Consider the following 13,285-nt stretch of genomic DNA (forward strand, 5'->3'; position numbering starts at 1 on the left):
CTCAGACTGGCTGCTGTAAGAATTCCCATTCTTTTAAAGGAACAATAGATATTTAGATCTAAATGATTTGGTAAATAATCTGGTATGGTAATGTAATTCTCTTGTTGCTCATATTTCCCAAAAGGCAGAAAAGGTTGTTTTAAATTTTGTGGTGCCAATCTGCCTGGGTGAGGAGAGAAATTACTTGAATGAATCACGCCTCTACCAGTCTATTATTGTTTCAGTTCTCTCTCTCCAACTAGTCCCCATAGACACAATGGAAAGGCAAAATGTCATATTTACTCCACCACTCTTTAATTCATGAGTCCTCTGCATTATCAGACCACTGGAGAGTCTTGACCTGTTTTACTTTTCGTCTGCGTCCATTTTGTGTGGGTGTTCGTCCACCCCTGAAGACTTCTGCCTTTTCCTTACCGAACACTGGCGAGCCAAGGGTCCCTTGGTTCCCCTGTGTCCACTGATAAAACCTCACACATCCTGAGTCAAAGCGATAGGGTAGGATAAGGCTTCCAGAGTTTGGAATTGGTTTTGTTAAATTTGATTAACATTTGAGGGTGTTCCATTTTCTCACTGTGCTCCAAGGGCAAGAAGCAGGATTATGTGGACTACTTCACATGTGCTCTATCTACCTGACAAATGCATTAAAGTCAAAGTATTGAGTACTGTGAGGGGCAGCAGGAGGGTGATGTTAATCTGTTATTTAGCTTGTGTTTTGAAATTACAGGCTACAATTTCCATTATTAAAAGGGTAATATTTGACAATCTATGATTAAAAAAATGTCTGATCATTCAGTTTTTATCCATTTGTTTGCTTTTTTAACCTGTCCCATTCAGCTGCTTAGACACAGAGGGGAATTATGGTGTCTATATTATGGTAACTCTACTTACTAGACTAATTGGTTCCAGAAATGGTTTTGTAAATTTGATTTTTCCTAAATAGAGCTACATTTTATATTCAAACATGGGAATTGATTCCAATCGTTCTAAAGTCCCCAATACTCTCCCAAAACCCTTTAAAAATTATTAAAGTAAACCAATTTTGCATGAAATTTTCAAACAGAAAAAAGATCCCAAAGTCATTAATTAAGACGTTAAATTTCCAATTTACCAATTTCGTCAGACGCAGTTTCTGGGTGTGATGACAATTAGGCTTTTGTTGTTGATGATGACGACAGGGCCTATGTCCGATTATTATTATTAAAATTATTGAGATGGAAGGCGTTTCCCATTGGAGTGGATGAACGAAGCAAAAGTTTGGTAGCTGATTAAAGATCATACCTTTCAACTTGTGCGTTTTTTGATCATTTCAAATAAATTGTTTATGCTTTATAACAACTTTTGTATGCGAAATTTTATATATATATATATATATATATATATATATATATATATATATATATAACTCATTTCCATTCAGAGACAGCAGGTGGACAAAAACATGTTTTTTATGGATATTAGTGCTCGTGAATTAAATATTATATATAAGGATTTATTGACTATTGTATCAATAATTATTATATCGCCTTATCGTAATTATTATCGTTAGCTTTGTATCGTAAATCGCATTGTGAGGTACTTAGAGGTTCCCACCTTAATTCTGAACTTTTAATACAAGTAGATCTCATAACATTATGTTAGCCCTAATATGATAACATACATAAATGATTGAAGTTGTTTTTGCTTAGACAGCCGCATTCAGAAGGAAATGGCAAATGTGGGCCATTATCCCGCCGCGACTTCTCATCAATTGTAGCAGGGGGAGTCATGTATAAAACGATGAAAAGCACAACTGCAACAACAGCTGAGCAATCTGTCTTGTCCTTTATTATTGTCTATTTCCATGTGCCTTGATTGGCTTTGCCAAATAAACGCCCTTTTAGATATGTGGTCAAGAGAGAGATGGTGTGAGGAGAAGACTGGGAAGTCAGCCGAAGTGAATTAGAAATAGATCTGCCAAACTGCTTCCTGGTCTGAAGTGACTTGATTTGAATTTGCCGTCACCAAATGGTGGTTTGGCCCCATTCCGGCTCCTACTGGTCACCGGGAGGTCAGGAAGACCACATTCATCATCAAGGAAATGCCAGATGGACTCCTAAATGGCCCTTTCCTACTCCTCGCTGCCTCTCCAGAGTGATGACGGCCTTGTCAGAGATAAAACCAGATCCATTGCTGTGATTTGTGGACAGTGGCAATTTCAATACCTGTCCGTGACTTGATAAATGTGAGCCCAGCTTGTCAAAGGGCCAATTTGCCGTGGGGCCAGTAGCGATGAAATTCCAGTGCCTTGTATGCATTGCTAAACATGTTTTGGGGGGGTCGCATTATGCAAAGTAGACAGTGGAAAGAAAAGGAGTTACAGCAGAAACTATAAGTATCCTTGATTCCGAGGGCACTTTTTTTAGCATTTTCTTAAAGAAACAAACATTTAGCATGTAAAAGAGAATGCAAATAATACTGATTTACTCCAGCTCACTCGACTGGAGTATGCACTGGATAACCGTTGACGACAAGGGTGAAATGCTGCAATCTAAAAATTAGCGAACGCAAAAATAGTCCGTTCTTGCCACATGCTGTCGGATAGGAAAAGAAATCTGCCTTTTCTGCCAAAGTACTCAGATCAATCGTTTGGATTTTAAATTACACCAAAAGCACCTAGGCGATGCCTGAGTTCCCCGGGGAAATGTGTAGTCTTACAGACTGCATATATATCGTTTCAATTGCACCGTGTCAGGCACCCAATATTGGCTCAGCCCACGGGGAGCTCCATCTTTCCTCGTTCATTCCTCTGTCACTTCCATTGTAATTAGGAACATATTTGCTTTACCCGGGAGGTTTGAAGAGGACCAAGTGTGACCACTGGAAATAAAATTCATTGCATGCGCTCACAAACATTATATGCATAAATCGGTTGATTTGGCTACTGAAGCTTTTCTGATAGATGCATTTATAGATTTTTACTACTATGACTCGAATTTTTCTAACACTGTTCATGCACTATAACTACATCCATTACTAATTGCACTAACATTACGAAGTTAATAAATCTTGTTTCTGATTGTTAAGGGTTTCACCTGGTGTGCGGAGTAGTACCCAAACGCAGGGAAGCAGGTGGTGGAATGAGGGTGGCTTCATTTCTAAATAACATGGTTATATGTACGCACCTTAACAAACAGCAACAAAAAAGAATAATGATGATCACGTAGTTTAGAAATTAAAATGAAAACATAGGGAACACCTTATTGCAATGATACTGGCTTTGTTGTCCAGAATTCTGGCTTCATATCCCTGGAAAGATTATTATTATTTATTTATTTTTGTAGTGCAGGTAAAAAAACTGGTACACGGTCGATTGGTCGCCGATCTTTTGTTCGCGATCTTTTGGTCGCCCGGAAGGTTATTGATAATGACCATTTAAATCGTTGCTCAAATTCCCTAAATACAAACTGCGAATTACTACTTAGTCATACTTAATGGCCTAGTAATTATTAGGCTAAAGAAAAGCTCCAAATTTCCCGGACTTTTATTGTTTTTTGTTGGAGAACTTGTTAAGACCCTGACTGACGTAGCTTCTTAAAGGGACAACACATGTACATACAAACTCTTATACACTCACACGTCGGCTCAGTGAAACTGCTCATGGCCATTGTTGGCTTTTATTGATGCGTAGACCGTGTTGTTTTACCTTGTTTTGTCGCCGGTCTTTTGGTCGTCTGTCTTTTGGTCGCCGGTCTTTTGGTCGCCCGTTGTCGCGGTCCAGGCGACCAAAAGACCGGCGACCAAAAGACGGCGACCAAAAGACCGGCGACCAATCGACCGCACGCAAAGAAAACGTGAGCACTGTGAATCCAGCCTTTTTTTATTATTATTAATGGTCTCCAAAAATGCATCCAGTCATAAGCATAATGTTTTAATTAAATATTTGTTCTCATATTTATTTCACACAAAATAAAAGGCACATGCAAGTGTAGAGTAACAGACAGATGGGTGCTCACGTTCTATAAAGAAACATCTACTGCATTAGGAACATTTATATTTAAGATGTACTAACAATTCAGGGTGACTCCCCTACCTTGTCATTTTTGATCGGTTAGTTTTGAATATATAGTCTAGAGTTGTATTTACTGAAACTGCGTGTTGACTAATGTATAAGTATGAGTGATTAACTGTGAATCTCTTTTTTTTTGCGCCAAAATGCAGTTACATTGTCACCATTGGAACAAAATTCCATTAGATCACAGGATCATCTGTGTTCTGTTTTAGATTTATGTTTTTTTAATACGCATGCTGGGGTATAAATACAGAGAGAAACCTTTTGTTTAAATATATTATGCTGTACTGTATTTGTGCAAAAGCGAGAGCGGAAAGCAGAACTCGGAAGAAAAACTGAGTGCGTGTCGAAAGGGGAAAAAAAGGAATGGTGACAAAAAGCAGGCGAGCAGAAGGCGGGAAATGAAAATGTAAAATGTGTGATTGCAATCCGCTATGTCAAAAACATGCTGCTTATTGGCGTTAGAGCCTATACGTGATTACGCTAACCCTCGTTTAGATTGCAACACCTGGGCTCATCATGTTATAAAGTAATAACCTGAAGTTCGGCATCTCAGACAGATATAATCCGAAAATGTATTTCTGACTCTTGAGTCTCAATCTTACTTAAAAAATTACCCATCTGAGCAAGCAAAAACGTTTAATTAATTTGCATGGGTTTCTTTTGAGCAAACACCTGTTCAGAGGCAACACTGAATATTTTTGCAACACACATGGACATCTTGCAGCAATTACTAAGCAGCCAAGCAGATTTATTATGAAACATGTGGCAAGTGTGAGAAAATGTTGTTTCATTATCATCATTAGGTAGGAGTTGCTCAATTACTTTTTACAGTTACTGAAGCACAAGTATAGGTAAGTACTCTCAATGTATTTAAAAAGATTAACAGGGAGGAGGCAGAAGGAGTAGAGTTAGAAACCTGTTTTGCAGATAGGGAATGTTAGAAAAACATGGCTTCAAGTGCTCAAGTCAAACCCGGTTGAGGTTTACATACTACAGGTCTGCCAGTGTCAAGTCAAGGCAGATAAAACCCCAATCAGACCAAACTCTCCTCGCGTCCTGCCTGAAGTCATAGCCAGTATATAAACTCAGTAGTCCACCCCAAAAAAGTACAAGACAAGACAGGCAATCAAGGAACCATAGACACCATTCAGTTCCCGATCATACGCAACTAGTAGGATCAAATTTGAGTACTACTTGGATTCCACCTGATTGATGCTCAGTTTGTTTCTCACAACCATAATTTGTATAAGTTGTGTTTTTCTTTAACTTGGATTTGTCAGGAGCAGCTCGTTTGTCCCTCCTGGCTTGCCGTTAGGCTAGAGCAGCTGCGAGTGATTCTTGATTACTTCCTGATGTGGGTATTTAAGCACCACGCAAGTGGTAGTCATTATCGGATCGTCCTGCGTGACACTGCATACATCGCTACAAAGGTACTATTCTCCATGCTCCGGTTTTGTTTCGTTTTGGGATGTACAACTCCTTGTTGTTTTGTAAAGCTTTTTGAGTCATTAAAGTTACTGTCATGAGAACAGTCCGTCTCGTCCCCTCCTGCTTCCCCGCTACTGGGTCCAAATCCCTCCGATCGCGCAACGACATCTCGGCGTGATCGTAACAGGATTACTCTTACTATCAATCTCTGTAAAGTGAATATTTGTGTTTGATTTACTCAATCAGTTAATGTACCCATTCACTCTCTCATTTGAACACTTCTGCATTTCTGTAGTAAATTCAAGATGTGACTAATAAACTCAAGCAAGAGCAACACTGATCAACATAGTAACTTGAAACTTGAATGATGTCACATGCTTCCTTCTTTCCAGCTTCTTTAAGGTTTTCAACCTAATCACTTCAATAAAATTGCAAAAATGGGGAAGAATTTGACTTGTTCATGCGTTGAGAAGACCGGGGCCTTTTTCAAGTTGGGGCAAAAATTGAGGGAATTACACAACAACTTGACAGCCAGTGTTCCCCTTTTGAAACATGGCTAATTACGTTAATACAAAATCTTCACATAAGTTTAATAGGATTTTGTATGTACCAAAGAGAAATATTCCTGATAATCATGTGTATTCTTTCTTTGATTTAAAATAATGTGTACCTGGAGGTAGGCTTTTTACATATAATTACTTTTTTCTGCTTGGACACTCTAAATTGCCCCTTGGTAGGAATGTGCGTGAATCCATAGTGTGCAGGGATAGTCTCCCCCTGCGACCTTTGTGAGGATAAGCGGTACGGAAAATGAACGAAAACAAGGAAATAAATAGCTTTTCCATAAAATATGCTCGGACAAAGCTGTCACAAAGGGTGACAAGAGGACCAATGTGCAATGTGTCATAATGCCTGAAGCAGACTTACACTTAAATAACATAGTTCATCAAAACAGTGCTAACGGCTACTTATAAACGCTTGTACACAAGAAATTTTCAGGTTACGAAACCCTTTGATAAGTAAATTACTGTTCCAAGATACAAAAAGCTCTCCAATTTACGAAAGATCAAGCAAAGTACAAGTGCAGATACATAAATACCGTAAGATACGTGCTTAATGCGTTCCGGGACTGAGCTCGTATGTCAATTTACTCGGATCTAAAATTAATTTTTCCTATAGAAAATAACTAAATACAAATTCATCCGTCCCCACCCTCTGTAAAAACACCAAAAACAGGATATTACAATGGAAAAACATCTTTTTATTTGTTCTAATTCATCACCTGCTCACAAAGTAACAAATATCTATCTAGTAGTTATGAACTTCAATACTAAAGTGTGACATTAGTCAATACAGATTTACCGCGGAGTGCACGGACGAGAGAGAGACCCTTTAAAATTGGTCAATGTGTCCCAATTTTGTATGAAAAATGTGAGAAACACACAAAAATGATAGAAAATTATGAGAAAATTAATAATTTGTGTCTTAAAATGAATAACAAGCATACAAAATCTATCCGTGTTCAAGCATGATATTTGATTTTGCATTTGTATGTTTTTTTCTCGCTTAATAAGGGGAATTGCAATCATTAATAAGGGGAACATTTAGCCGAGGTTGACACGTATGTAAGAGGGAATCTTTAAACACGGATAGTGGTTGTTGTGAGACAGCCAATGAGAGCTCAGTAAAGTGTAGCAAGGTTCTAAAGTGAGAATCAATCCAGCCGTGACAATATTTTCAAAATAAAATAACTGATAAGGAAATGCATTTACTTTTTGGGGGATTTCGTAACTTGGATCTTGTTCGTATCACGCGGCACGCATTTGCATATAAAAACCTTTCCTAACCTGAAAATTTCGTACCTGGAGGCATTCGTAAGTAGAGGTATGACTGTATTTATTATTTGTTTACATATTGTAAAGAGGTGGCCCGGGGACCAAGTGGTTAGAGGCCTCACAGTTTTGGGGTTGAGGATTCGATCCCTGGTCGAGCCTCACTGTGCGGAGTTTGCATATTCCAGCCGGGTTAGCATGGGTTTTCTCCGGGTACTCCAGTTTCCTCCCACCTCCCAAAACATGCAGGGTACGCTGGTTGAACACTCTAAATTGCCTTGGCTTTCCACCAATTAAGGTTGCCCCCCTCTGGTGCCCATAGTTAGCTGGGATGGGCTCCAGCACCCTCCACAACCCTAGTGAGGATAAGCAGTACAGAAAATGATGAATAAACCAGAGATTTTTTGGAGTTACGAGCATTGGCATGAGAGAAATTGAACTCATATCTCAGAACAAGACTGTATCAAATGTACTATAGTGAAGCTAAAAAGATATCCAAAAAAAGTATACTTGAGAATGAGAACCTCTAAACAGCCCCTGCAGTATTTTGTATGCATGAAAACAAGACCTTTCATTTTTTTTAAACAATCCAAGCCCCACTCTCCCTTCACCATGTCATTCTTTCGCATGGGTGATCTGTGTAACATGATGCATTAGCCAGGCCAATTGTGTTTTCATCCTGTAATCTAGGAGATCAATGTTGTTGCTTTAGCTTTTTACGCGCATGCATAAATTGGAACACTGATAAACACAGAATGGGTCTCAATCCTGACCAGCCACAGACCAAAAGGACATCAAGGGCATCTATTTCGGGCATCTGGCCCGAGGCAGCTATAATCTTTCAATGTTCCATTTTAAAATGAACCAAACACAATACTATTCGGTGCCATTAAGGGCCGCTGCTCAAACAAGCCCTCGATGCACATTCAATTTACGTTTTAGGGAGACGTTTAATTTATTTGAAGTTAAACATCAAAGATGGCTCCTCAGGGTGGAACGCGAATGTGTTGTGAGCAATCTGATCAGACAAGGTTTTATGGCATTTTCTGACCTCTGACTATTTAAATTTGTGCAACGGTAGCTCAGGAAAAAAAATACAAAATTTGGTGCCCTGAGGTGGCTTTAATTTTGTTTAAAGTAAAACTACATTTGACCTGACAAATCAAATTGTAATTTGGCATCTGTTAACATAATAGTTTTTTCAGTTAACTAGAGCCTAAAAAGAACAACACATGCTGTTGGTACTCGGGAAAAAATCCTCATTTAAGTCGCACTTGAGTATTATTCAGAAAGTATGGTAATTGACACACACACACACACACACACACACACACACACACACACATTTATTTTGGCTTCATTTATTCTAGTATTGTAACTATAGCTTGTGTTCAACAGAGTTAAATGAGAGAAAATAACATTTACAATAGTGTTGAAATGATGTGTAACAATGTAAACAGATATTAAACACTAACATAAGATGTGTTGTGCCTGTATAATGGCCAGATTCGATTTATTTACCAAATATGGTAAGCCATTTTTATTGGCTTGATAATTTCAACCCAAACAACGTCTATGTAGGTTGATATTGAATTTACACCAAGACAAGCGGCAATCTGCTTAGCAGGGGGTTGTGCTTTCCCCCTGCAGGGGTTTAATGCTCCATTATTTAAATGGGGGCATATCAATGGGAAAATAAGCCCAATCAAGCGGTTAGTCAGGGCAATCAAACAGAAACACCAGTTGTGTGAAAAACTGAGGGTGTGTGTGGCCTTTTTTCTAAATCTAGATTTCTAAATGATTGCAGGTCATGCGACAGGATCATACATAGATTCGTCAAAATATAATCATAATCACAGTGTTTAACTGAACAGCACATAATAGTTTTCCGCGGTACCGTGATGGAATATGAGACTGCATTTATATCATAAACTTTGACACTGAAAAAGCAGTGGGAGCAGCAGAGTTACTTCTGCAATTTCCTCCAAGATTATCCAGGGAGTGCAGCATAATTAGGCAAATGAGATTTTTGACCACAACATCCTCTTTATGCACGTTGTCGTACTCCAAGCTGTGTAGGCTCAAAAGCCCACTACCAATTAACCATATCAGGTAATGTGCATCTCTGTAATGAGAATGGGTGTGGTGTAGTGACATCAATACCCTATATCAGGTGTGGATTAGACAACTTCCTTTTCTTTTGGCAAAATGGGTCACGAGAAGGATTTGACAGGCTCTGAAAAGTCAAAAATAGTGAGATAGCTTGCAGAGGGCTGCAGCACTATTAAAATTACCAAGCTTCTGATCATCGAACAATCAAGTATTTCATTCAAAAGAGTCAGCAGGGTTGCAAGAAGCATGTGGAAAAACCAAGGTGCAAAATGCCTGTGAACTGAGAAAATTCGAGCGTACAGCTGCTAAGATGCCACTTGCCATATTTCAGAGCTGTAACATCGATGGAGTACCCAAAAGCACATCGTGTGCAATATTCAGAGACATGGCCAAAGTAAGAAAGGCTGAAAAACGACGACCTCTGAACAAAACACACAAGCTGAAACGTCAAGACTAGGCCAAGAAATATATAAAGACTGATTTTTCTAAGGTTTTATACACTGATGAAATGAAAGTGTCTTGATGGGCCAGATGGACGGGCCCGTGGCTGGATGGGTAGAGGGCAGAGAGCTCCAGTCCGACTCAGATGCAAGCAAGGGCGGGGTGGGGTATTGCTATGGGCTAGTTGTTAGGACTAAGTCGGTCGAGAAACGTAGTTGGACCCAAATGCAGGGAAGCAATTAAGGACAGGGAGTTCGCTAACAAAACCGTTAATAAAACTTGGCAAGGGTATCAAGACATTAACAAGGACTTAGAATCAAATAACAATCAAACCTAACGGGAAGCATGACCGGACGTTTGGTCGTCGGACTTTTGGTCGCCGGACGTTTGGTCGCCCGGACCCAAACAACTGGCAACCAAACGTCCGGCGACCAAAAGTCCGGCGACCGAAAGTCCGGCGACAAAACAAGGTAAAACAACACAGTCTACGCATCAATAAAAGCCAACAATGGCCCTGAGCAGTTTCACTGAGCGGACGTGTGAGTGTATAAGAGTTTGTATGTACATGAGTTGTCCCCTTCGGAAGGGACGTCAGTCAGGGTCTTAACAAGTTCTCCAACAAAACACAATAAAAGTACGGGAAATTTGGAGCTTTTCTTTAGCCTAATAATTAATAGGGCATTAAGTATGACTGAATAATAATTTGCAGTTTGTATTTAGGGAATTTGAGCAACAATTTTAAATGGTAATTATCAATAACCTTCCGGGCGACCAAACGTCCGGCGACCAAAAGTCCGGCGACCAAACGGCCGAGTACCGATGGGAAGACACGGGGAAACAAGGGACATGGAACATAGCATGGTAACTTGGCATGAAGCAAACAAAGCAGACGATATGACAATGACTGACAAACACAGGGTTTAAATAGACAGACAGGGGTTGATTACAAAGTACTTACACTTGATCACACAAGGAAAGGTAAAGGGACACAATAGGTGAAACACATAACACTAGTATCATCAAAGATTAGCTTGTAGGGGCTTTTCGGGTTAAAGATGGAGTCAAGCTCAACTCCCAGTCCTTCTAACCGTTTCTGAAAGATACCTTCTTCAAGCAGTGGTATAGGCAGTCTGCATTCTTCAACAAAACCATGATTTTCATGCGGGACAATGCTCCATTACATGCATCTAAGTACTCTACAGCATAGCTGGCAAGAAAGGGCCTAAAAGAAGAAAACTACTGACATGGCCTACTTGTTCACCTGATCTGAACCCCAAAGAGAACTTGTGGTCCCTCATCAAATGTGAGATTTACAAGGAGGGAAAACAGTACGCCTCTCTGAACAGTGTCTGGGAGGCTGTGGTTGCTGCTGCACGCAATGCTGATTGTGAACAGATCAAAACACTGACAGAAATCCATGGATGGCAAGCTTTTGAGTATCCTTCCAAGAAAGGTGGCTATATTGGACACTGATTTCTTTCTGAATGAAGCTATATATTAGTTTCCCTGATGAAAATATATAATTAAAATGGGTATATAATTGCAAATTACATAATAATTATTCCCAATAATAGTTACCTTCACATAAAAATATAAGATATACATAAGCCCCACTCCAACCACCAAAAATTTTCAATATATAAATGAGTTTTTTGGCTCATTAAGAACATGGGTTTTGTTCAATAATATAATTACCATATTTTCTCGCATATTGACAGCTTGCTTGCATGTTGACGTTTTATGCAAGATACATTTTTCTTCTTGAATTTCATTCATAGACGTCAAAATACATTTTCTTTAGCGTTTTATCTGTTTATCTTTTCTCTATTTTGAAACAAATGACCGTATCGGCTGCATTGTTTACCGTTATGGCGTTTCGTCTTTGTCATCTTGCAGTTCCGTGCATGTCGAGTCTAATTTGTGCAAATATAAGCTGTATCCTGGAACCAGTCATCATTTTTTTTGTTACAAATACGGCTTATATGTGAGAAAATATGGTAATCCTCATAAACACATCTTGCCTAATCATTCTGCACCCCCTGCATGAGACATAGAAATGTTCGTTCTCAAATCATATGTATTCAATTATCAGGAATTCTGAAAATGTTGCGGGTATTTATTCAACAGGTACAAGTGTAGAACAACCTTTTCATCAGCCATTTTTAAATTTAAATGGCGTTGTGCACAAAGGCACATGTTGAATTATTTGGGTTTTTTTCTGTGTCGCCACCTTGGGTTTAAATTTCTCAGGGGTTTTCTCTGCTTCATCCCAAATACCAAACAACATAAGGTTAAATAGAAGACTATATTATGCACATGTGAATGAGTATAGGTGTGTGTCTATAGGTGCACTACATGTCTAACCTATAAAGCAGGGTGGGCAAACCGGTCCTCAAGGGCCGCTGTGGGGTCAGGTTTTTGTTCCAGCACAGACATTTTGACCAATGAGATTTCTGCAGAAAACAGGAAGCACCTGACTGGAATCCACTGATTGACCTTTAAGACATCAGATTGGTGAAAACATGTCCTCTTAATAGGTTGGAAGGAAAACCTGCACGCACTGCAGCCCTTTGTGGAATAGTTTGCCCACCCCTGCTATAAAAGAACAGTTGCCTGCCACCTTCCTCCTCATCTTGAATGGCATAAAAATCGACTGCTTTCTGTTCAAAATCTGTTATAGGCTGCCACCTATTGAAAGCTTCTAACAATGCAGGATCCATTATAGCAATCGTTCCTTTTTCTTCACATCAAAGGACAAAGTAGAGTTAATCAGTGGCACTTAAAAACATACCAGGGGTATGTTGTCTCTCGCATTAAAATTAATAACATTATTGTATTCTGAGCACAAACTCAACCCAGGAAAAAAGAAGCATGTCTACCATTTTTCCTTTGTTTGTTCTTGTGGAAACTAACTCTCTAATTCAGCACTATCTGAATCAATCCCAATAAAAAGAACTGTATGACTCTCATATTTTGGGGTGGTTTTGGTGGTTGAGTGTCCTTGGGTGTTCTCTCCATGTGATTGTATATGAGGTTGTCTGACCCAGATGTTTGATATTGTCATCAAACCCCTGTCTGTGTATTTAAACCCCGTGTTTGTGTGTCAGCGTGGAGGTATTTTCTGTCTTTCGTTATGTCGCCCTTCGTCGGTGTGTGTCTCCCTCGTTTTTATCCTCCCCAGTTAAGATTGTCTCATTTTCTGAATCGCTTTATCCTCATTAGGGTTGTGAGGGTGCTCTAGCCAATCCTAGCTGTCTCCGGGCCAGAGGCGGGCGACACCCTGAATCGGTGGCCAGCCGATCGCAGGGCACAAGGAGCCAGAAACCATGCACACTCACACCCATACCTAGAAGCAATTTAGAGTGTCCAACCCGTGTGCGGTCGATTGGTCGCCGGTCTTTTGGTCGCCGTCTTTTGGTCC

Source organism: Stigmatopora argus, chromosome 16, assembly GCF_051989625.1.
Source record: "Stigmatopora argus isolate UIUO_Sarg chromosome 16, RoL_Sarg_1.0, whole genome shotgun sequence".
NCBI classification, from domain to species: Eukaryota; Metazoa; Chordata; class Actinopteri; order Syngnathiformes; family Syngnathidae; genus Stigmatopora; species Stigmatopora argus.